The sequence below is a fragment of the Lampris incognitus genome, chromosome 12 (genome assembly GCF_029633865.1).
Source record: "Lampris incognitus isolate fLamInc1 chromosome 12, fLamInc1.hap2, whole genome shotgun sequence".
Taxonomy (NCBI): Eukaryota; Metazoa; Chordata; class Actinopteri; order Lampriformes; family Lampridae; genus Lampris; species Lampris incognitus.
Window position 1 is genome coordinate 19,131,557 of NC_079222.1, and position 24,876 is coordinate 19,156,432.

At 45.2% G+C, this 24,876-nt stretch overlaps 1 long non-coding RNA gene across 1 annotated transcript; it reads right to left on the reverse strand.

The window, feature by feature from the left end:
• Positions 1 to 1,361: 1,361 nt before the first annotated feature.
• LOC130121542 (uncharacterized) lies at positions 1,362 to 14,017 on the reverse strand. Its single transcript, XR_008811085.1, has 3 exons — positions 13,916 to 14,017; positions 8,387 to 8,494; positions 1,362 to 1,429 (listed from the first exon to the last, which is right to left on the reverse strand). It is a non-coding gene; the product is annotated as an uncharacterized LOC130121542 (long non-coding RNA).
• Positions 14,018 to 24,876: the final 10,859 nt, after the last annotated feature.

Genomic DNA, 24,876 nt, shown 5'->3' on the forward strand with positions numbered 1-24,876 from the left:
GAATGGAAATGGTGATGTCCTTCCAGTAATATAAATGTAATCCATTGCTACTATTATTAACAGCAGCAACACCATCCCCCTGTCCCTCAAGATGAAGTTTATCAATGTATGTGAATACTGTGGGGGTGGTCTGGCTTAGTGAGAAGTAGTCCAGGAGTTTGAGGAGAGCCTGGAGAGGTGGAGGTATGCACTGGAGAGAAGAGGAATGAAAGTCAGTAGAGGCAAGACAGAATACATATGCGTGTCAGGAGTGATTTGCAACACAAGGGTACCAGCAAGAGTTAAAGGGAAGGTTTACAAGATGGTTGTGAGACCAGCTATGTTATATGGTTTGGAGACAGTGGCACTGACGAAAAGACAGGAGGCTGAGCTGGAGGTGGCAGAGTTGAAGATACCAAGATTTTCATTGGGAGTGACGAAGAAGGACAGGATAAGGGATGATTATATTAGAGGGATAGCTCAGGTCGACGGTTTGGAGACAAAGCAGGAGAGGCAAGACTGAGATGGTTTGGACATGTGCGGAGGAGAGATGCTGGGTAAATTGGGAGAAGGATGCCGAATATGGAGCTGCCAGGGAAGAGGAAAAGAGGAAGGCCAAAGAGGAGGTTTATGGATGTGGTGAGGGAGGACATGCAGGTGGCTGGCATGACAGAGGAAGATGCAGAAGACAGGAAGAGATGGAAATGGATAGTCCGTGGTGGTGACCCTTAACGGGAGCAGCCGAAAGTAGTAGTAGTAGTCCAGGAGTTTATGCCAGGTTTCAGTGAGGGGGAGGAAATCAAGGTTACTGTCAGTTATAAATTAATTTATAATGAATGCTTTTGTTACTGAGTGAACGAGTGTGGACCAAAACCAGTTTCAGATCATGTTGCTTTGTGATGTCTGTTGGAAATATGGGAAAGAATGGGAAGAGGTCGGACAGCAGTGTGATCATACCACAAGGGAGAGCCGATGTGAGCAAAGGATGCGACAGTCATTATTGTGGGCAAAGGGGAAGAAGAGGGCAAGAGGGGAGTGGGTGACTGATTGACAGCACTGCCAGGGACAGTCTTGGGACGGGATGAATGTTGTTGGCCTGAGGAAGTGGTCAATCCCAGTGGGACTGGGATTGACCAACCTGCCCGAACGCCGGGGAGGACAGTGCAGGGGGATCCGTGTAGGAGGACCCACGGTGGCAGCGGCAGCAGGAGATGGGTCAGCCCCCGCAGCAGGAGTAGTCCCAGCTGGAGCAGTGACCAGTTCCACGTGGGAAGGGGCAACATTGGCTATGGGAACAGCATCAGCCACGGGGGCATCAACAGGGTGAACTATGGCATCAGCCAGCAGCATGGTGGAATGACGTGAGAGGTTTATGGGTGGAGGCAAGGCAGCTCGGGGTCTCTCCGTCTTGCCACGTCTAACTATCATCTCCGGCCAGGTATCCTGTGAGCTGGGAATGGAGCAGAAGGAAGGCCAGCAGTGAGATGATGGGTCCTAGAGGACGGTATCGGCAACGGCTGAGTTCATAACTGAGATCGTTTTGGACTGTGAAGCTGTTGTGTCGATACAATCGGATAAAAGAGTCCTTTTTTTTTTTTTTTTTTTTAATAAATTTATTTCTGATTTTTCCCCTTTTTCTCCCAATTTAGTGGCCAATCGATCCCTATTTTAATTCAAACACCCACCCTCAAACTGCATGCGTTCGCCAACTGCATCTCTCCGGCCGCCAGTCTCGAAGGAGACGCCTCCCCACTTTTTGTGACAAGGCGACTCCAAGCCGAACCACTGTTTTTCCGACACACACAGAGACGCATTCACGTGACGAACACAAGCCGACTCCGCCCCCCTCCCGAAGACAGCGTTGCCAATGATTGCTGCTTCATGGAGTCCGGCCATAGTCGGATCTGACGAGACCGGGGCGCGAACCCCAGTCCCCAGTGGGCAACTGCATCGACGGTCCTTTTTTTTCAAAGTTCATCTGAGAGACCTAGACAGGGTTATTGTTTGCATAAAGTCAAAAGGGATACACAGCATATTGAGCATCCCTGACATACAGGATTATATTTAACATATTCATTGAAGAATTATGATGGGGAGACCAAACAGCTATTGTTTTTCTGCTGAGTGCAGGTAATGAAAATGACTGTCCAGCATTTGTGTTTGCATGCATATGCCCCAGTGTTATGGAGGGTGACCCACCCGTATAATATTAGGGTGAGGTTGCACTCCGTGGTTAATTGTGTGTGTGCAATAAAGGGAACTCCTTCTCCATATCTCTCACCATTGCCAACCAGCAAACATGACGTCAAGAGAAACTGGCAACCGAGTCTTTATATTTAGGGTGTGTGTTTGTGTGCGTGTGTGTGCACATACTCGTCCTGGCTGTGCCTAAAGTAGCCCCTGTTGTACACTCATGGTACCAAGATCCAATTATATAGAGCCAGTGCTTTGCCTGAATATTAATCTGGGGGCCCAAACTTAATTTGTCTGGCGATGGGGGACACAAGCCCATCTGGCTTTGTACATGTGTGTGTGTGTGTGTGTGTGTGTGTGTGTGTGTGTGTGTGTGTGTGTGTGTGTGTGTGTGTGTGTGCGTGGTGGCCTATCTATTGTCAGGCACACAGGGACCTGTCACCCTGGTCTGAGGAAGACAGATCAGTTTGTTAGTGCCAGACAATCACTAGTTGGTCCCTGGACACACACACACACACACAGACACACACACACACAGACACACACACACACAGACACACACACACACACACACTCACACACACACACACACACACACACACGCTCCCCAGAGACAGAATAAAAAAGAAAAGGTGGGAACAACTGGGAAAACGAGAGAAAAAAAGTGCAGGAGATCAGTAAATGCAAAATTTGAAATGCGCAGTCGTCACAACCCGCTTTTAAAATGCAGAAATAGAGCATATGCAGTCCCCGCGGACACCAGGATTGTTATTATTGTTTTCATTTGGGGGTTCTAGCTGGGAATTAGTATATGAACGCATCACATGGCCTATGTAAATGTGACGGCTGATGCAAAATGACACCGGCGTCTGTCTACACGTAGCATTGAAGCTTGGACTACTCCCACACTGCTAGAAGAACCTGGAACATTTTCACATTGTCCATCTATCCATATAATTCAGCTATTTCTATTCTAACCAAACACCGAAGATAGCCTCTTCTTCTTTTTCACCTTATTCTCATCCACATTATAGCTAGCCTTTTTTTTTTTAGAAAAAAAAAAAATTTCAGCAGATTTTCATCATAAGCTGCAGCAAACCATTGTGGTTTCTGCAGCTTATGAAGTGCGTGGAGGCTGAGCCTCCACGCAGTGCCTCATCTTTGTCATGCCTCAGAAAGTCTCTTGGGGAGGGGGGGGGGGCGGAGCGCCGGAGCACCGGCCCAACCTCTCCCCGACCTTGCAGAGTGACTGTGACCTTCCTCTGACGTGTAGGTTAGCCTTTATGCTGGCGCTGAGGTCAAAGGCAGGAACTGAGAGGGAAGGGGGCTGGGCTGGATAGGGAGAGAGAGAGAGAGACAGGGGGAGGGTGTTACAAGAAGGGAGGACGATGAAATGGGAAGAAGCGAGATAGTGGGTAAAGCTAGATGGAAAGAGGATGAAAAGTTGAGAAAGTGGCAAGGGGGGGGGTTGGCCGTGTGTGTGTGTGTGTGTGTGTGTGTGTGTGTGTGTGTGTTCTGGAGGGGAGGGAGGCGGTAACTTGATGGAGAGGAAGTTACCGGTTCATCCAGTGTGTTTTTCAGCCTCTGCTATACAGTTACCGACTGTGTTCGTCAACAGGAAGGCTGCAGGGCAGAAGGGAACACAAACACAGACACGTATCTAACCACACACAAACACATAAAATCATAGGCGCACACTTTCTCTCTCATGCTTACACACAGACACTTGCAAAGACAGGCACCCTTTCTCTCCACTCTCCCTCCCCTTTCTATCTCTAGTACATGGACTAGAGGGAGAAAAAAGTACATACACACACACACACGCACACATGCACACAAAGTAAGCCTGTAATACTACAATGCAAGGCCTTGTGCCTACAGGCCTTGTGCTTACAAGTTTTCACTCGGTTCTTTCATGTGCATGGCTTGCTTTGGAGTTCTGTGCTCGTGTGTGTGTGTGTGTGTGTGTGTGTGTGTGTGTGTGTGTGTGTGTGTGTGTGTGTGTGTGTGTGTGTGTGTGTGTGTGTGTGCAGGGCTGGACTGGCCATCTGGCAGACTGGGCGCTTTCCCGGTGGGCCGAGGTGCCTTTTGGGCCGACGCAACGGTCTTTTTTCTTTTTCTTGACTGGCTAATAAAACAGGTAGATTGGCATATTGGCTTTTTTCTTAATTGACACTGGGCTGGCCCAATCACAGCTTTAAACCCCTCCCCCTTTGGGCTCAGTGCCTTCATTACACAGCTCACCTGCAAGCAAGACTAAGTCAGAAACCAGATTATGGCTGGGCTGTGTTTAAGGTCAATTTTTGAAATTGTGGCCAGTTTGTCACAGGGATAGTCAGTGGTGGTGTCTGTGAGGTGAATTCCTGGATATGAAATGCTCATCTGCAACTTTCTGTAGTGTCCCAGTCATATTTGTTGTTAAAGTGCACTGAAGTAGCATGTCCCAGCATGACATGGTCACACTACGTTTGAATTAAAAAAAACGGCTATAAATGCAGTTGCAAGAACAATACTGTGGCGAGCGGTCGAGAGAGAGAAATCTCTATTTAATGTTACCTCCCGTGTCCCATACACTGCACAACCCCGGGAGTGCTCTTTTATTTGCACCCAAAATGGCTACCTAACGATGCGGCCCACCCCGATGTCACTATTAAAAACATTAGTCTTAGTCATGGTCCTACAGTTGGTCAGTCAGTAAAATGGTTGTCTATTTAATTTGAGTCGAACCCCCAAACAATCAACACAGCCACGTTAACAAAAACATGGACACATACCACTAAAACAACAATTTGAACATGAACGTTAACAGTCCCAGAATCCCTTGCGTTCCCCCAGCACAGAACTGCCTACAGTCAGTGTGACCACCCTCTCCGGTTGCTACATAGCCCCCACCCGAGGGGTCAGTTGTCCTCGACGACCCCATCACCCAATACATAGTCCCTCAAATGTCCAGGGTGTCGTTGCTGACAAACAGGTTGCCTGGAGCTCACAGGAGGCACAACTGGGAGAAAGGGCACACTGATCAGCGCATGGGGAACAACTGTCGCCCCCGGCCCCAACAACAGGTGGAGTAAGGGGGTGGTATGGGGAGAGTCTGTCCTGATGCAGCACAACCATGCGCCACTGGCAAGGCATATGCACCCAGTGGTTTCAAAGCTTGGGGGAAATCGCCTTCTTGCAAACGGGGCAATACACCCAATACCTTGTCCCCTTGCATGAAGGCCTGCCCAAGGCACCGTGTGTCATACGCCCTCTTCTGCCACACTCTGGAGTTAGCCTGGGCCTGGTGAGTGTAGTCACGGACCACCTGTAGGCAGTCCCTCAGTCTCTGGTGGTAGGCCATTTCTTTTCCCCTGGCAATCTCAGCCTCGGGCAGGGCCCCAAACACCAAGTCCACCAGTTTCCAGAGCTCCTGCCCAAACATGAGGGCAGCAGGCATCCACTGGCTGGACTCCTGGATCGCAGTCTGGAAGGACCAAAGGACCAGAGGCAGGTGGCGATCCCAGTCCTGCTGGTGTTGGCTGGTGATGGATGGCAAGCTGGGTCACCAGGGTGTGGTTGAACCGCTCCACCAGCCCATGACTTTGAGAATGGAGTGGTGTAGTCCTTGTCTTTTTCACCCCCAGCCATTGGCAGACCTCACTGAACACCTGGGACTCGAAGTTCCACCCCTGAACACTGTGGAGCTTGGTGGGAGCTCTGAAGTGGGTGAACATCTCCTCCACTAGCCTCTCCGTAGTCATGGTGGCACTCTGATGTGGCACTGCATACACCTCTGGCCACTTTGTGAAGTACTCCATAGCCACGAGGACGTAACACTTGCCAGAGTCAGTGACGGGGAAAAGCCCAAGGATGTCCACCCTTACTCACTCTATTGGGGGCCCCACCAAGTAGTGCTGCAGTGGGGCATGGGAGCGTTGGGTCAGTCCCTTCTGGGCAGTGCAGGAGTTCCAGTAGTGTACGTGTACCTCCACGTTTTGTCGACAGCCAGGCCAGTAGAACTTGCCCCTGAGACAGTGGAGGGTCTTGGTGTTCCTGTAGTGCCCCAACCCCATTGAGCCATGGAATCTGGAGAACCTGGGGACGGAGCACACGGGGCACCAATAGCTGCAGGAGGTTGCTCCCTCGTCCAGAAACTTGCCACCCCCTGTACGCCAGCACGTCGTGGAGCTTGAAGTTGCCCTATTGAGAGTGGTGGGTCTTTACCTTGGGACCCAGCACTGACACCTCTGTTCACTCGAGGCACCGCCCCATCTCCATCCAGCCCCTCACCAGTGCCAGGCTCACGTCTACCTCCTGCTGCTGCCTCAGTTGCTGCATGGTCAACGGGAACCACCTCTCTTCATTGCTGGCAATCTGGACAGCCATCACCGTCAGTGTCATCTGGCCCCACTCCACTTGCCGCTGGCAGTGGTGGAACTCCAATGCTGCACAGGGGCACCGGGAGAGTGTGTCGACATTGCCATGATGTCATTCTGCCCAATGCTGAATTTCAAAGTCATACCCTAGTAGTTCTTTTCTGCCCGACTCATGGAAATAGGCCATGACATGCTCCCCATCTCTTCTTCACTGGGAGAGGACAGCTCCGATCCCCACATTGCTGGCATCAGTGTCCATGATGAAGGACCGTTGGACCTCAGAGTAGGCCAAGACTGGGGCATCAGTGAGAACCGCCTTCAGTCAGATGAAGGCTGCAGCACAAGCATCATCCCAGTCAAATGGCCAACCCTTGTTGGTCAAGCGGTGGAGGGAACTGGAGATGGTGGCAAAGTCCTGGACAAAACGGTGGTAGTATGATGCCAAGCCCAGGAAACTTAGCAGCTGGCCGACATTAGCAGGGGTTGGCCAGTCTCGGACAGCAGCCACCTTAGCTGGGTCGGTGGCTATGCCACGCGCACTGACTACATGGCCCAGGAACTTCATCTCCATCATCATCAGGTGACACTTGACAGTACAATTCTTCTTCTTGTCATGGTAGATTTACACCTCTGACTTGAACATCCAAGTCTGAAAAAAGTTGAGATGGTAGGATGCTGTTGCTTTTATTTTTTTGCACATTATTAATCGAACCATGCCATGCTAGACACAAGTTTACAGGCTGTTTGAAATAATTCCTAATGGTGCAATCAAGAAAAACTAACAAAGACCCCAAACAAACAACCTTAAAACTCAAGTGCATTTAGTTTATGCGCCCCTGCATCTTGTATTTTTTCACCTCTCAGGCTGGCCTTTTGAATCAAGGGGACCTCCCTGTCACCTTACATAAAAAGGCCTGGATATAATTCAAATACAGCTTCTCCTGTGTAAGTAACCTTGCCTTTGGTAGACGTGTGCTGACATGGGTATATCAGCCAAGACTGTGGCTCTGTAATAACACAGGTTTGAGCAGGCTTGTACACCTGCATGTTAATTCTAACGCTTTGGTGTTTACCTTGGCTATAAGGAGGGTGCTAAGACAAACTAGGTTTTAACTATTGGCAAGGCAATCACTCTCCACACACATTAGGTCCTACTTAAAATACACACAGGCAGCAGAGTTACATTAAAGTACCCAACAACTCTACCACCACTCTGTCCATCTCACTTTCCCCCATTTCTCCCTCTCGTACCAACAGGGAGCAAGAGTTGCTGAAAAGATGAATGCATTTGACATGTGCATGTTTGTCGCCTGCCCTTTCTCTCCCATCTCCTTCTATTTTTTGCATCTCTTCTCCATCTTCTGATGTCCCATTTAATAACTACCCTCGCCTTTACTGTCCCCTACTTTCCATCTCCATGGATGTTGCTGTTAAAATAACACCTAATAAAGTGACTGCTATCTAAAATGCTTCAGATCAATAATGTAAACCATTACAAGAAGAGGATAAAACTCATACCAGAGGAGGTGTGAGCCATAATGGTCGTATTCCACAGTGTTGAATCAATAACTCAATCTATTTGTGCGATAGAGTTATGAATAATGTTTAGCAATCTAGTCTGCTAATATCCATCATCAACTGCAGGGGCGTTTCTAGCTATTGAAAAGATCAGGGGCTAAGTCAAGTTTACCTGGGGCTTGTCTTTTTTTTTTTTTGAAGGGAGATCGGCATCGGTAGGTTGGGGAGGTTATACTGACCTTTATAATAAATAAATATGATCACACACACACACACACACACATTCAAAGGTTATTATGCTACTTAGTATCTTTAATATTGGTTTGTGCACTGCTCACCTTTTCTCTTCTTACATTTATTGCAGTTCACCTCAGTCTCTGTCCCCTCATGGTACTTGTTGGCCTTGGTGGTGAAGACGTACAGGCATGGTTACCTTAATCTGCATTCTTACACACACACACACACACACACACACACACACACACACACACACACACACACACACACACACACACACACACACACACACAGCTACCCGTTTATACCATGATTGCAGTTTATCCACTGCGATATGAGCATCACTCACCTCCGGATATGTCCTTTCCCCTTTTCTCTCCCTACATGGCATTACTCTCTCCCTTCTCCTTGCCCTTTATCTTCTGATCCCATCCCGTGGTCTTTGTTTATTTTTGCCTGAGCTGCTGTCCTCCTTTGTTTTCTTAAAATGTTACCAGATCAGATTCTTCCTTCCATTTTCTTTTATATTTTAAGTTTTCATATCTTCATTTTTCTTTCCTTTTCTTTTGTTTTGTCACTATCCTCCTGTTTGTCCTAGTGATAAATTGTCCTATTTGTTGCTATCCTTCCTTACTTCTTTGAGGGAGGAATCATGAGGGTGTGCCTCCTCGGCTTTAGCTTGGCAAAGTGGTCAGTGACTAACTCAAGATCAATAGTGCTGAGATAGTCTTTTTCTACCGAAAGAAGTGCCAAATGGGCGAGCCTGTCCTGGCCCATTGTTTGCCTTAGCCATGTATGTAGATGACGCAATACGCTGAATGATCTCTCACAACTGCAGCTACAAACAGGTATTGTTAAGGCAGCTTGAAAGACACCACTCAAGCTTGGGAACGGGAGCATGTCTAAGTTCCTTCAACTTTAGGTACCCTCACCTGAACCCTAATCTAACTATAACAACTCATGAGGGAACATAGGGCTAAGGGAGCATAAGGCTGAGGGAACATAGGGCTGACCCCCTTGGGAACATATCTGGGTCAAGCAGTTTGTACACACTGCACATAGGCAATGTGCCCTCTTTCTTTTTCTTTGCAAGGAATTTGTTTTGCCACCATTATCTTATCTTTACATAGTTTATGTTGAAATGGGATATAATAAGATTCAGAGAATCTTCACCAAAGAAGTCATCTGCTGATGGGTTGGATACTTGAATGCCCTTCATAAGCTCAACCATCAGTTCATTATAGGCTAACTATTGGTGTAAGAGCTACCTAGCAGTGCCCTTACACCATACATCCTTACACATAGTGCCCTGTGATGGCCTGGCGGCCTGTCCAGGGTGTCTCCCCACCTGCCGCCCAATGACTGCTGGGATAGGCTCCAGCATCCCCATGACCTCGATTCAGATAAAGCGGCTTGGATAATGGATGGGTGGATGGGCTACCTAGCTTGGGTTGTGATATTTTATTTAATCTAACCTTTATTTAACCAATCCCACTGATTATAATAATCTCTTTTTCAATGGAGACCTGGTCAAGATAGGCATCTGCATAAATAAAAACACATATTTAAAGACAGAAAACACAATAGGAGACAAAAAAACAAAACAAAACAGAGCAGGCCAGAGCAGGTCATCCAACCCGAGAGTATAACTCACAGTGGTGAGCCAGAGCTTTACAATTTGTAATGAACCCCAAGGAAGTATGGTAAGCTGTGTCAACCATACGAAGACACTGAGCAGAGGCATGCATATATAACATATCACCATAGTCCAACACAGGTAAATAAAAAAAAATGGTAGCACCAAGTTGCTTTTTTGAATTACTAAAAGAAAAATACAAGTTATTTCGAAAATAAAAACCCAGTTTTAGCCTCAGCTTTTTCACCAGATACTGCACATGTGGCTTAAAAGTGAGGGAGTCATCAATATTTTGTGGCCTAGTCCTAGAGTTGGTAAACAACATAAGCTTGGTTTCATCTGCATTAAGAAAGCATTTTGCAAGTATTCAATGCCCTGTACAAGAGATGTCACACAGCAGTATATAACAGTATCATCAACATAAAAATTAAAATTAGCATCTGACACGTTTTGACTCAGATTATTTATATACATAGTGAATACAAGTAGACCCAGTACAGAACCCTGTGGTACACCCTTGTGGACATATCAGAACATAGACCATCATATCTAATGCACTGAGACCTATTACTAAGGTAGTTTGAGAACCAAGTGACTGCTTGCTCCAAGAGTCCTGAGTTAAGAAGTCTGAGTTTTAAAGCAACATGGTCAACTGTGTCGAAAGCTTTAGACAGATCAAATATGAGTGATGCACAATGTTGGTTCTTGTCAAGTGCAACAGAAATATCATTTACCACCTTCAGTGCAGCTATGATAGTGCTATGTTTTTTTTCTAAAGCATGATTGATATGTTGATAAAATGGCATTGGTGTATAAAAATTCCTGAAGTCGATCACTCACAAGAGCTTCAAGAATGTTAGCCAGTACTGATAATTTAAATGTTCGCCTACAGTTATTTAAAATAGTCCGGTCACCTCCTTTAAATAAAGGGAGAAGAAAAGCAAATTTCTACATCCTTGGTATTTCCTTATTTTCCACTGTAAGGTTAAAAATATATGCAAAAGGCTCTGCTACAAAATCAGCTGCCAATTTCAAAAAATAAGGATCAGTCAAATCAGGTCCTTATTGGTTTCTAGGATCTAACGCATTTTGAGCTTTATGACCTTCCTGTGCAGAGAAAGGTATAAAATGAAAAGACTGACCAGTATACACTGGAATATCAGTACAGGGTTTCACAGATGCAGAACAAGCAGAGTCAAACAGAGAGGTAGAAGATATAAAATGCTCGTTAAAACAATCCAATATCTCCATTTTGTCATGAATAGCAACAGAATCCCTCATAACAACGGTAGGTACAGCTTGAGAGTTATTGCTCACAGAAAGAGATTTTATAGTTTTTCAAAATCTCGTAGGGTCATTTAGATTTTTATTGGTGACAGACAAATAATATTCTTATTTGACTTTCCTGATAAAAGAGGAGCATTTATTTCTTAGTTGTCTAAAAACAAGCCAATCAGTGGTAGAACCTGTTATCCTTGCCTTTGGCAAGATGGAGAGGCCAGGCAGGTGGAGACTGAGAGGCACAGGAAATTATCAAAACTCAGGAGAGATAGAGAGACAGATTCAGAGGATTGGAGCAGTTTATATCCCAAATAAGTGGACCAGGAAAGTGATATCCTCAAATGCTTCATAAAATAAAGTTAGCAAATGCACTATGTAAATACTTTGCTAATTCAGTATGAATGTTAAAGAATAAAATATTTATTAGTAAAAACAGATGACAACACTGATGTGGACTGACATGCTGCCATCTTGAGATGAGATGTATGTATATAGTCACATCAGTAAACGCTTTTTGGGCATCAACATAACTCGACACATTGTTAATTGTCAATAGTTTTTATTAACACAATCAAACATCACTACAGTTTAATACCCACACTCAATGATTTACCTTGAGTTTTCTTTTTGAAATAGCCAAGAAGGCTAGATTGACTTTTAAAACCGAAGCTTTTTGTCTGGATGTGTGCCTTCCGTGTGCACTGCGCAATGCTTTATTACCTTCCCCTCCTTTAGATGCTGCAAGTCAAGTTCCACTGTGTTACACAGTCTGTCTGTCTATTGTTTTGCTATAAACACCTCCTTTTATCAGGGTGAAAATATTCAGGGCTAGGCTTCAGACTTAACGACGCCACTAACAACTGTTATAGCACCCGCTAACCGTTATGTTAGGGGCTCTTATCAAGGCAATGCAAAGAAAAACCGGAGTTGGCCCTTGGGCACTGCCCATTGTTCCTATACATAGGGAAGGGTTAAATGCAGAGAACAAATTCATTGCAAAAATACAATTTGTTGTAAAAATACAATGACAAAATGGTGGCTTTCTTTCTTTCTTTCTTTCTTTCTTTTTACAGCATGAGAACGTCAACAATACATTCAGTTAAAATCAAATCAATCAAATCGTCCTTGATATTTAAAAGATTTGTCCGTATATCTTATTTTAATTGAGCAACTTCTTATGTTCAATATTCGCCTCTGCATTTGGTGGTTTTTCCTCCAAGGCTGCTCAACATTGTTAAGGTGTTACGGGTCACATTGATTTGATTTGTTATTTTTTAGCATTGTCCATGGACTGTCAACAAAAAAGTCCAACAATCCTTGCTTCCTTCTTCCACACATTCAAACCACTAAACCTCTTGCCTGGCAGCTCCATCTTCAGCATTCTTTTTTTTTTTCTTCTAAATTTTATTTCTGATTTTTCCCTTTTTTCTCCCAATTTAGTGGCCAATCGATCCCTATTTTAATTCAAACACCCACCCTCATACTGCATGCGTTCGCCAACTGCATTTCTCCGGCCGGCAGTCTCGAAGGAGACGCCTCCCCACTTTCGTGACAAGGCGACTCCAGGCCGAACCACTGCTTTTTCCGACACACACCCAGAGACTCATTCACGTGACGAACACAAGCCGACTCCGTCCCCCTCCCGAAGACAGCGTTGCCAATGATTGCTGCTTCATCGAGTCCGGCCATAGTTGGATCTGACGAGACCGGGGTGCGAACCCCGGTCCCCAGTGGGCAACTGCATCGACACAAAGCCGATGCTTAGACTGCTACACCACCGCGGACCCCCATCTTCAGCATTCTTCTCTCAATATAACCAGCATCTCTCCTCCACACATGTCCAAACCATCTCAATCTAGCCTCTCTTGCTTTTTCTCCAAACTGTCCAACATGAGCTCTCTCTCTAATATACCCATTCCCAGTCATGTCCTTCGTCATTCCCAACGAAAATCTTAGCATCTTCAACTCTGCCACCTCCAGTTAGGTCTCCTGTCTTTTTGACAGTGCCACCATCTCCAAACCATACAACATAGCTGGCCTCACTACCATCTTGTAAAGCTTACCTTTCACCCTTGCTGGTACCCTTCTGTCGCATACCACTGTTTTGACACTGTTCTCCACCCATTCCACACTGCCTGCACGCTCTTCTTCAGCCCCCCTTCCGCGCTCCCTGTTACTTTGAACAGTTAACCCCAAGTATTTAAATTCATCCACCTTGGCCACCTCCTTGCACCCTCACATTCCACTGTCCTCCCTTTCATTCATGCATATGTATTCCGTCTTGCTCCAACTGACTTCCTACTCTCACTACAGATCACAATGTCATCTGCGAACATCATAGTCCACGGAGACTCCTGCCTGATCTCGTCCATTAACCTGTCTCTCACCATTGCAAATAAGAAAGGGCTCAGAGCCGATCCTTTATGCAATCCCATCTCCGCCTTGAACCCATCTGTCACTCCTACCACACCTCATGACTGTCACGCCACCCTTATACAGATCTTGCACAACTCTTCTGGTGTTTTCACACTGGCCAAAAAACCCGCTAACCTCCGCCTTTGGTCAATGTAACATTCACCACCAAAGGCAGATTTTAGCAGATTTTTTTGGCCAGTGTGAAAGGGGTATTACATACTTCTCTGCCACTCCTGGCGTGTTAGGGTTTGTAGAACGAACCCAATAGCGACAACACAAGACAAAGTAAAGCACCAACCTGGCAGGACTCGTAGAGGAGAGCCGGCCGGGCCTGGACAGAAGGGGGAGGCGCTTCAGGCGGAACTTGAGAATAGCTTCTTAAAAATGGGAAAACGTAAACTGCCCCCTTAATCCGAAAAGGAAAAAAAGTAAACTGCTCCTTTAAAGTCCGAAAGGGAAAAAACGTAAACTGCTCCTTTAAAGTCCGAAAGGGAAAAAACACAAACTGCTCCTTTAAAGTCCGAAAGGGGAAAAAACACAAACTGCTCCTTTAAGGTAGAAGTCCAACCGAGTAATAAGATCCACAGTGAGAGAGGAGAAATTAGAATATCAAAAACTTGATCTCAACTAGAAAATCACGATGGGAAAATCCAATGGGGAAAACACAAAGAGAGTTCTTCTCCGAACAAGCTCTCAAGGAGAACTGACACAAGGGAATAATCCAACAAGCAAAAACACGGAGAATACTACAATCTGTACTCCACCGGGAGACACAGAAATGTCACAAAACTCGAGACGAAGAATTTACTCACGGGACTGTTCAGGACGAACTCGCGACGAGTTCTGGAAAGCAAACAAACTTATACTAGAGTGGTTAACGAGTAGGTAGGCTGCAGGTGTTTCAGGCGCGCCCTTCCCCCGCTCTCATTGCTGGTTGCCAGGTTGGTCAACAGACCGAGCCCTAACATGGCGTCGTCATACAATACCATACCTCCTCTCACGGCACCCTGTCATATCCATCCATCCATTATCCAAGCCGTTCATTCTTAGTAGGGTTGCGGGCTGCTGGAGCCCATCCCAGCAGTCAATGGGCAGCAGTCCAACCCTGTCATATGCTTTCTCTAAATCCACAAAGATACAGCATAACTCCTTCTGACCTTCTCTAGTATACTTCTCCATCAACATTCTCAAAGAAAATATTGTATCTTTGGGGCTCTTTCGTGGCATGAAACCATACTGCTGTTCGCTAATCATCACCTCTTCTCTTAACCTACTTTCTACTATTCTGTCCCATAACGTTATGCTCTGGCTGGTGAACTTTATACCTCTGTAGTTACATCCTTCCCAGCTCATTTGCTCTGTCTAGCCAATCGGTACAAGTCCTTTTCTCCCTCCTTGGTGTCCATCCTCTCATACAACTTGCCATACACCTTTTCCTTTGCCTTCGCCACCTCTGTCTTCACCTTACGCCACATTTTGTTGTACTCCTGTCTACTTTCACCATCTCTCTGACTATCCCCCTTCTTCTTTGCCAACCTCTTCCTCTTTACACTTTTCTGTATGTCCTTATTCCACTACTAAGTCTCTTTGTCTTCCTTCCTCTCTCCAGATGACACACCAAGTACCTTCCTAGCTGTCTCCCTCATTATTTCTGCAGTAGTTGCCCAGCCATCTAGCAACTCTTCACTACCACCCAGTGCTTGTCTTAGCTCCTCCTTGAATGCCACATAAAAGTCTTCTTTCTTCAACTTCTACCGTTTGATCCTTGACTCTGCCTTCACCGTCTTCCTCTTCTTGATCGCCAAAGTCATCCTACAGACCACCATCCGATGCTGCCTAGCTACGTTCTCCCCTGCCACCACCTTGCAGTCTTTAATCTCTTTCAGATTGTACCTCCTGCATAAGATATAGTCCACCTGTGTGCACCTTCCCCCACTCTTATACATCACCCTGAGTTCCTCCCTCTTCTTGAAATATGTATTCACCATAGCCATTTCATTCCTTTTTGCAAAATCCATCACCATCTGTTCTTCCACATTCCTCTCCTTGACACCATACCTACCCATCACCTCCTCATCACCGCTGTTCCCTTCACCAACATGCCCATTGAAGTCCACTCCAATTGTCACTCTCTCCTCATTGGGTACACTCTCCACCACTTCATCCAACTCATTCAGAATTCTTCTTTCTCTTCCATCTCACACCCAACTTGCGGGGTAGATGCACTGACAATATTCATCATCACACCCTCTATTTCCAGTTTCATACCCATCACTCTGTTCAACACTCATCACCTCCAACAAACTCTTGACTTGACAAACTCTTCCCTCAGGATTACTCCTGCCCCATTTCTCCTCGCATTCACACCATGGTAGAAGAGTTTGAACCCACCTCTGATGCTCCTGACCTTACTCCCCTTCCACGTGGTGTCTTGCACATAGTTTATCTACCTTCATTCTCTCTGTTATATAAGCCAGCTCTCTCCCTTTACCAGTCATAGTGCATACATTCAAAGTTGGGACTCTCACCTCCACGCTTCTACCCTTCTTCCACTCCCGCTGCCTCTGGACATGCCTTCCCCCTCTCCTTCTCCTTTGCCCAACAGCATCACAGTTTCCACCGGCACACTGCTGGCCAACAGCGGTCATTGGTAACCCGGGCCTCGACCGATCCAGTATGGAAATCTGATTTATGATCTACATATTTGATTTGGCAAATGTTTTATGCCGGATGCCCTTTCTGACGCAACCCTCCACTAGCTTGTGCATTCCCAGTGGCTGGGTTAAGGCAGGGAGGTAAAACACTCAATTTAAATAAACTCAACCACACCATCAGTCAATTTTCAAAGGTTATGAGGTTATAAAGTTCCATATAATTCAGTTCAGTTTATAACGTAAATATACTCCACTTCAGGATTTCCCATTTATCATTATCAGTTCAATACAGTTCAGTTCATTCAACAATAATGCTCCACTTCGGGATTTCCCATTATCCAACAAACAAACCTCGAAACAAGGAACTATTCCCAACAGCAGTTCAGTTCAGTTAATTCACAAATACAAATCCACAAACCCCCAAAGCTTTAGTCAAGAGAAAAAAAGGCAAAAAAGAAAAATGGTCACCCAGCTTTCGCCAACTCGCTGTTACCATGGTGAGTGATTATTAAGTAAGCTGTAGTCGAGTCTGCGGAGATGTTTAGCCATCGGATCCTCAATGGATTCCTTGAGATGATGAGGGGAGGTGATTCCCCCCACCCCCACCCCACCCCGATGGGGACACATATGCAAACAACAAACGCGGACCTAACATGGTGCAAAGGCCTGGGTAGGCTGATGAAGTGGAGGTCAAACTTCTCCCTGCTCTGAACTCACCTGCTTCAGTCGCCATTACTGATTTGTGCGAGTCATTAGGAACGTAAGGGGCCGGTCTTTCTGAAAGGGGGAAAATCAGCGCCATATCACCGGTTAACCAGGCTCGTGGCTGTGTGGAGGTGGGTGAAAACAGACTGATAGCCGGGAATTTTTAAAAAATATATTATTTATAATAATATAATTTGAGTGATCGCTAAACTAGCTAGTTACTTCTTTCTTTGTTGTTGTTGTTGTTGCTGTTTGTTCCTCTGTATGACAGTTGTATAGTACCTGTTTGTTGTAAATAAAGGGTTTTTTTGAAAGAAAAAAAAGTGAGAACGGAACGAAACGGCAATGATTTAAAAAGAGCTGGATTATTTACACGGATGTAATCATATGTGCAGTATTAAGATGATATCAAAATGTATTTTTTCAGATATCACGGTTATCGTCAATACATGTATATTGCGACACCCCTATTCTAAACGCATCATCACCTTCAGCAACAAAGATGCTGTTACCAAGACAACAAACATTTTAACAGCAATGCTCTTTAACAGAGACGCCAGCAGCTCTGCTTAAATGTCGGCATGTGTCTGAATGTATTTATGTGTACATGTTTGTTTGTGCGCATATGTGTGTGTGTGTGTGTGTGTGTGTGTGTGTGTGTGTGTGTGTGTGTGAGAGAGAGAGAGAGAGAGAGAGAGAGAGAGAGAGTGTGTGTGTGAGAGAGTGAATGAGTACGTGCGTCTGTGTGGAGAAGTGTCAAAAACACCATGGCTGCACTTCAGACATGAGGCCTCCAGACAAAGAACTATTTATCCTCCCATTGAGGCAATTGGGAGGCCTCTCTCGGAGACACTGGAGCTGACTCCACAGTTGACGCCACTGAGCATCACAATAGTGATATTATCTTGTGGCAAGACAGCTAAATAATGCTCACAGGAAGGGTCGTTCAATACTAAGGTTCTGGCTTTGGAGTCACAGATAGACTTTCACACAAACGAGCATGCAGACCTGCATAAATGTAGGATGTGTGAGAGTACACACACACACACACACACACACACACACACACACACACACACACACACACACACACACACACACACACACACACACACACACACACACACTTAGATCCCTGTCAAAAACACACACAAAAGTTAAATAGAGTACTAGGCAAGTACTTAGTAGGGCACAGAATACACATAGAAAAAGCGTAGATACAGCGGACGACCTGGGATGGCTGAACATGGGTGGGTGAGATGCTGCCGCACACATTGTTTAATTAACATATATATTATATTGCCATTTCCGTCATGGTTCAATGTCAAAAAGGATGCATAAATAATGAATTACAAGGTTATAAAATATAGTGTGCCAGGCCGGATCACGTGTATCGAACTTGATTTCATTAAGCATGTTATGATTGTCATAAAGGAGCAGTGATTTAAGATATTACCTAAGGGAGCCAGGAGCGATAAAGATACTGCGCTGTAATGGAAAATTAATGCTTCGCTAAAAAAAAAAAATCTAATCTACTTCCCCAGTAGGATGTTAATGTGGATTTAGTAGAGAGTTAAGACTAAATGTAGTCCTTATGGTTGAAGATATATAGTTATTTCTTGGTGTGAAAGCATAAAAAAAAGAAGAACAACTGGGAAGATATGTTGCCCCTTTCCATCAGTTTTCCACCAGAAACGTGTTGGCTTCCCCTTGCTTTTCTGCACAACTCTACCATCTTACACCACTACACAGTCTCTATGTTAGACGACACTGCATGCCCTACAGCAAATAAGCAACTATTATAGATAAGTGAAAGAAAGAAAGAGAAAGTGGGGGGAAAGAATGAAAGCATAAAAAATGGAAATAAGCAGCGAGAGCAAAAAAAGAAAGACAGGAAAACATCCAACCCAGTGCATATGTGTGTGCAGTGGTGCGTATCTTGGCTCTGCAAATGGTAATTGTTTGGTTCGATACAACCCCACAATGCAGCATTCATCACCAGACAGCAAGATAGTCACAGGTTTGAGGCAAAAGCTTACTGCCCACTGGGCTGGTGATGGTTCAGGTCCGGAAGTGAGGAGACACAAGAGGGAGCAAAGTCATGCAGGCATTAGACTGCAGGCCCCCCACTGACCACCCAGGGATGTAATACTAATAATAATAATAATAATAATAACGATAATAATAATAATAATCATCATCATCATAATAGTAATATACATTTATTTATCATGTGTTTTGAGTATGCAAAGACGATTTACATGGGGCGTCCGGGTGGCGTAGCGGTCTATTGCGTTGCCTACCAACACAGGGATCGATGGTTCGAATCCACATGTTACCTCCGGCTTGGTCGGGCGTCCCTGCAATTGGCCGTGTCTGCGGGTGGGAAGCCGGATGTAGGTATGTGTCCTGGTCGCTGCACTAGCACCGCCTCTTGTCCGTCGGGGCGTCTGTTCGGGGGGGGGGGCTGGAGGGAATAGCGTGATCCGCCCATGCGCTACGTCCCCCTGGTAAAACTCCTCCGTCAGGTGAAAAGAAGCAGCTGGTGACTCCACATGTATTGGAGGAGGCATGTGGTAGTCTGCAGCCCTCCCCGGATCGGCAGGGGTGGTGGTGGTGGAGCAGCAATTGGGACGGCTCGGAAAATAGGGTAATTGGCCAAGTGCAATTGGGGAGAAAAAAAGGGAGGGGGGGTTTTCCAAAAAAGAAAAGAAAAAAAAGAAAAGACAATTTACACAAGTTAGCAACAAAAAAAAAAAGACAAAAAAAACAGAATATTAATCATGCAATCAAAGCAATTCTGAAAAAGTGAGTTATGCTTCATGATTTGAATGTGAACAGATCGGTGTGGTCTCCGGTGTGTTTGGGGAGAGAGCACTCATCAGACTGTGCCAGCCCTCGTGTGTGTGTGTGTGTGTGTGTGGCTGAAGCGGTAGTCTCCTGCAGAGTGCTAGTGACAACCAAGTGTTTGTCCACCAGGCTCCAGGGACACAGTGAGTAGGGATTGTGTAGGAGGACATGTAATGGAGACGGACCAACTTTGGACAGCCAGTGTTGTCTGGGTTTCCCAAAGGCGTCCTGGGTGATTTTGTCAGATTAAGTCAGAGTGGAACTGAGAGGATTATACTGTCAGTATGCCTTGGGGACACTCAGGGTGGACGTAGAATGGAGGCCCGTAAGTGAGAAAAGCTGGTTCTGTCTGAGACTCGGTAGGAAGAAGCAGCGGGTGGGAAATGTGGACAGTAATGTGAGGAGAAACAAGCTGGATATAGAGGGAGAGAAATCAAGACAGACAGGGAGAAACAGAGATGCAGGGACAAAACACAGAGATAAAGAGATGGCTGGATAGATAGAGAGGCACATGTAAAGAGAGACAGGTAAAAGGAGAGACAGATGCCGGGTAGCAGATAACATCAGACAGACAGATACTTCACTGATGCACCACTGTGGTTACTAGGAGACCAGGAGCTATGATTCACAACACAACACAACACATATGGATAGATCTCTGCTGTACTGACTGTGTGTGTGTGGGTGTGTGTGTGTGTGTGTGGGTGGGTGGGTGGGTGGGTGTGGTGTGTCTGTCTGTTTGTGTTTGTGTTTGTGTTTGTGCATATAGATACTAAATGTGTTAAAGTAAGGAGCATAAGAGGAGATAGAAAGAAAGAAAGAAAGAAAGAAAGAAAGAAAGAAAGAAAGAAAGAAAGAAAGATAGACAGACAGACAGACAGACAGACAGACAGACAGACAGATAGATAGATAGATAGATAGATAGATAGATAGATAGATAGATAGATAGATAGAGAGAGAGAGAGAGAGAGAGAGAGAGAGAGAGAGAGAGAGAGAGAGAGAGAGAGAGAGAGAGAGAGAGAGAGAGAGAGAGAGCGGGAATGAGAGTGACAGAAAGTAGAGACAAATGCAGATGAAAGAAGGGAGCGATAAAGAGAGAGTAGGAGGATAAATTTAGATACTAAATCTGTTAAAGTAAGGAGCATAAGAGGAGATAGAAAGAAAGAAAGAAAGAAAGAAAGATAGATAGATAGATAGATAGATAGATAGATAGATAGATAGATAGACAGACAGACAGACAGACAGACAGACAGACAGACAGACAGACAGACAGACAGACAGACAGACAGACAGACAGATAGATAGATAGATAGATAGATAGATAGATAGATAGATAGATAGATAGATAGATAGATAGATAGATAGATAGATAGATAGATAGATAGATAGATAGATAGATAGATAGATAGATAGATAGATAGATAGATAGATAGATAGATAGATAGATAGATAGATAGACAGACAGACAGACAGACAGACAGATACATAGATAGATAGATAGATAGATAGATAGATAGATAGATAGATAGATAGATAGATAGATAGATAGATAGATAGATAGATAGATAGATAGATAGATAGATAGATAGATAGATAGATAGATAGATAGATAGATAGATAGATAGACAGACAGACAGACATATACATAGATAGATAGATAGATAGATAGATAGATAGATAGATAGATAGATAGATAGATAGATAGATAGATAGATAGATAGATAGATAGATAGATAGATAGACAGATAGATAGACAGATAGATAGATAGATAGATAGATAGATAGATAGATAGATAGATAGATAGATAGATAGATAGATAGATAGATAGATAGATAGATAGATAGATAGATAGATAGATAGATAGATAGATAGATAGATAGATAGATAGATAGATAGATAGATAGATAGATAGATAGAGAGCCAGGCCTTTTCCTTTTCTGTTCCTATGATTGCATTCTAACCTTAGAAGATAAAGTCTTCTTCTTCTGCTACTTCTACAACAACTACTACTACTACTTTCGGCTGCTCCCGTCCATTAGGGGTCACCACAGCGGATCCTCCATTTCCATCTCTTCCTGTCCTCTGCATCTTCCTCTGTCACACCAGCCACCTGCATGTCCTCCCTCACCACATCCATAAACCTCCGTCCTCTTTTCCTCTCCCCTGGCAGCTCCATATTCAGCATCCTTCTCCCAATATACCCAGCACCTCTCCTTCACACATGTCCAAACCATCTCAATCTTGCCTCTCTTGCTTTGTCTCCAAACTGTCCAACCATAGCTGTCCCCCTAATATACTCGTTCCTAATGCTGTCCTTCTTCGTCACTCCCAATGGAAATCTTAGCATCTTTACCTCTGCCACCTCTAGCTCCGCCTCCTGTCTTTTTGCCAGTGCCACTGTCTCCAAACCATATAACATAGCTGGTCTCACTACCATCTTGTAAACCTTCCTTTTAACTCTTGCTGGTACCCTTCTGTCACACATCACTTCTGACACTCTTCTCCACCCAATCCACCCTACCTGAACTGTCTTCTTCACCCCTCGTCCCCATTACTCATTACTTAGAACAGCTGACCCCAAGTTTTTAAACTCATCCACCTTTATCACCTTTACTCCTTGCATCCTCACCATTCCGCTGTCCTCCCTCTTCGATGATATGTCTTCTGTCTTGCTCCTACTGACTTTCCTTCCTCTTCTCTCCAGTGCGTAACTCAACTTCTCCAGGCTCTCATCAAGCTGCACCCTACTCTCACTACAGATCACAATGTCATCTGCGAACATCATCGTCCACGGAGACTCCTGCCTGATCTCGTCCGTCAGCCTGTCCATCACCATCCCAAACAAGAAAGGGCTCAGAGCTGGTTCTTGATGTAATCCCACCTCCAGCTTGACCCATCTGTCATTCCTACTGCACACCTCACCACTGTCACACTGCTCTCATACATATTCTGCACCACTCCTACGTGCTTCTCTGTCACTCCTGACTTCCCCATACAATTCCACACCTCCTCTCTTGGCACCCTGTCATATGCTTTCTCTAAATCCACAATGTGACTCCTTCTGACCTTCTCTATACTTTTCAATCAACATTCTCAAAGCAAACATCACATTTTTGGTGCCCTTTCGTGGCATGAAACCATACTGCTGCTCACTAATCATCACCTCTCCCCTTAACCTAGCTTCCACTACTCTTTCCCATATCTTCTTAGTGTGGCTGATCAACATTTTACCTCTGTAGTTGCTACAGCTCTAAACATCACCCTTATTCTTGAAAAGCGGTACCAGTATGCTTCTTCTCCACTCCTCAGGTATCCTCTGACTTTCCAAGGTTGTGTTAAACAATCTAGTTAAAACTCCACTGCCATCTCTCCTAAACACGTCCATGCCTCCACAGCTAAAAATAGAAGACAGGTAAGAATAGAAAATAAATAACCTCAAAATTAAACTACAGGTGTGACAAATGAAATATTTAAGGTTTGACTAATTCACACACAATAACCTTTTCTTTTGTTTTTTTTCTGAAGCTTCAAAACTTGTTTATTAAAAAAGTTTTGAAGCCTAGTAAAAAAAACATCTCATCTCATCTCATCTCATCTCATCTCATCTCATCTCATCTCATCTCATCTCATCTCATCTCATCTCATCTCATCTCATCTCATCTCATCTCATCTCATCATCAAACGCTTCTGCGGGGTCGGCTTCCAGTGGCAGCAAGCTAAGTAGGGCACTCCAGACGTCCCTCTCCCCAGCAATGCCCTCCAGCTCCTCCTGGGGGATCCCAAGGTGTTCCAGGCCAGACTGGACATGTAGTCCCTCCAGTGAGTTCTGGGTCTACCACGGGGTCTCCTCCCAGTTGGACATGCCCAGAAAACCTCCAAAGGAAGGTGCCCAGGAGGCATCCTAATTAGATCTCTGAAACACCTCAACTGGCTCCTTTCGACATGAAGGAGGAGCGGCTCTACTCCAAACTCCCTCCAGATGTCTGAACTCCTCACCGTATCTCTAAGGCTGAGCCCAGATACCCTACGGCGGAAACTCATTTCAGCAGCTTGTATCCGTGATCTCACCCTTTCGGTCACTACCCAAAGCTCAGGACCATAGGTGAGGATTGGAACGAAGATTGACTGGTAAATTGAGAGCTTTGCCTTCTGGCTCAGCTACCCCTTCACTACAAAGGTCCAGTACAACATCCGCATTACTGCTGATGCTGCACCAATCCATCTGTCAATCTCCTGCTCCATCCTACCCTCACTCGTGAACAAGACCCCAAGATACTTGAACTCCTTCACTTGAAGCAACAACTCATCCCCAACCCGGAGGGAGCAATCCACTATTTTCCAGTAGAAAACCATGGCCTCAGACTTGGAGGTGCTGACTCTCATCCTGGCCATTTCACACTCAGCTGCAAACCACCCCAATGCACACTGGAGGTCCGTTCTGATGATGACAACACAACCACACCAACTGTGAAGAGCAGAGATGCAATTCTGAGGTTCCCAAAACAGACACACTGCTCATCTTGGCTGCGCCTTGAGATCTTGTCCATGAGTATCACAAACAGACAAGGGACAACCTTGGTGTAGTCCGACCCCCACTGAAAACGTGTTTGACTTAGTGCCGAGAATACGGACACAGCTCTCACTCTGGTTATACAAAGACCGGGTGGCTTGTAGCAACTGCCCCGGTACCCTATACTCCCGCAGTACCCCCCACAGAGTGCCCCGGGTACACTGTCGTAAGCCTTCTCCAAGTCCACAAAACACATGTAGACTGGCTAGTTAAACTTCCATGCCTCCCTCAACACTTATGCAAGGGTAAAGAGTTGGTCCCTTGTTCCACAGCCAGGATGGAATCCGCATTGTTCCTCCTGGATCCGAGGTTCAACAAACAGTCGGAACCTCCTTACCAGCACCCTATAGTAGACTTTCCCAGGGAGGCTGAGCAGTAATAAAAAATGATAATAAAATAATAGCTAATGAAAAAATGAACAAAACATTTATATATCTTGACACACTTTCAACAATTTCCATCAACATGAAATCACAGAC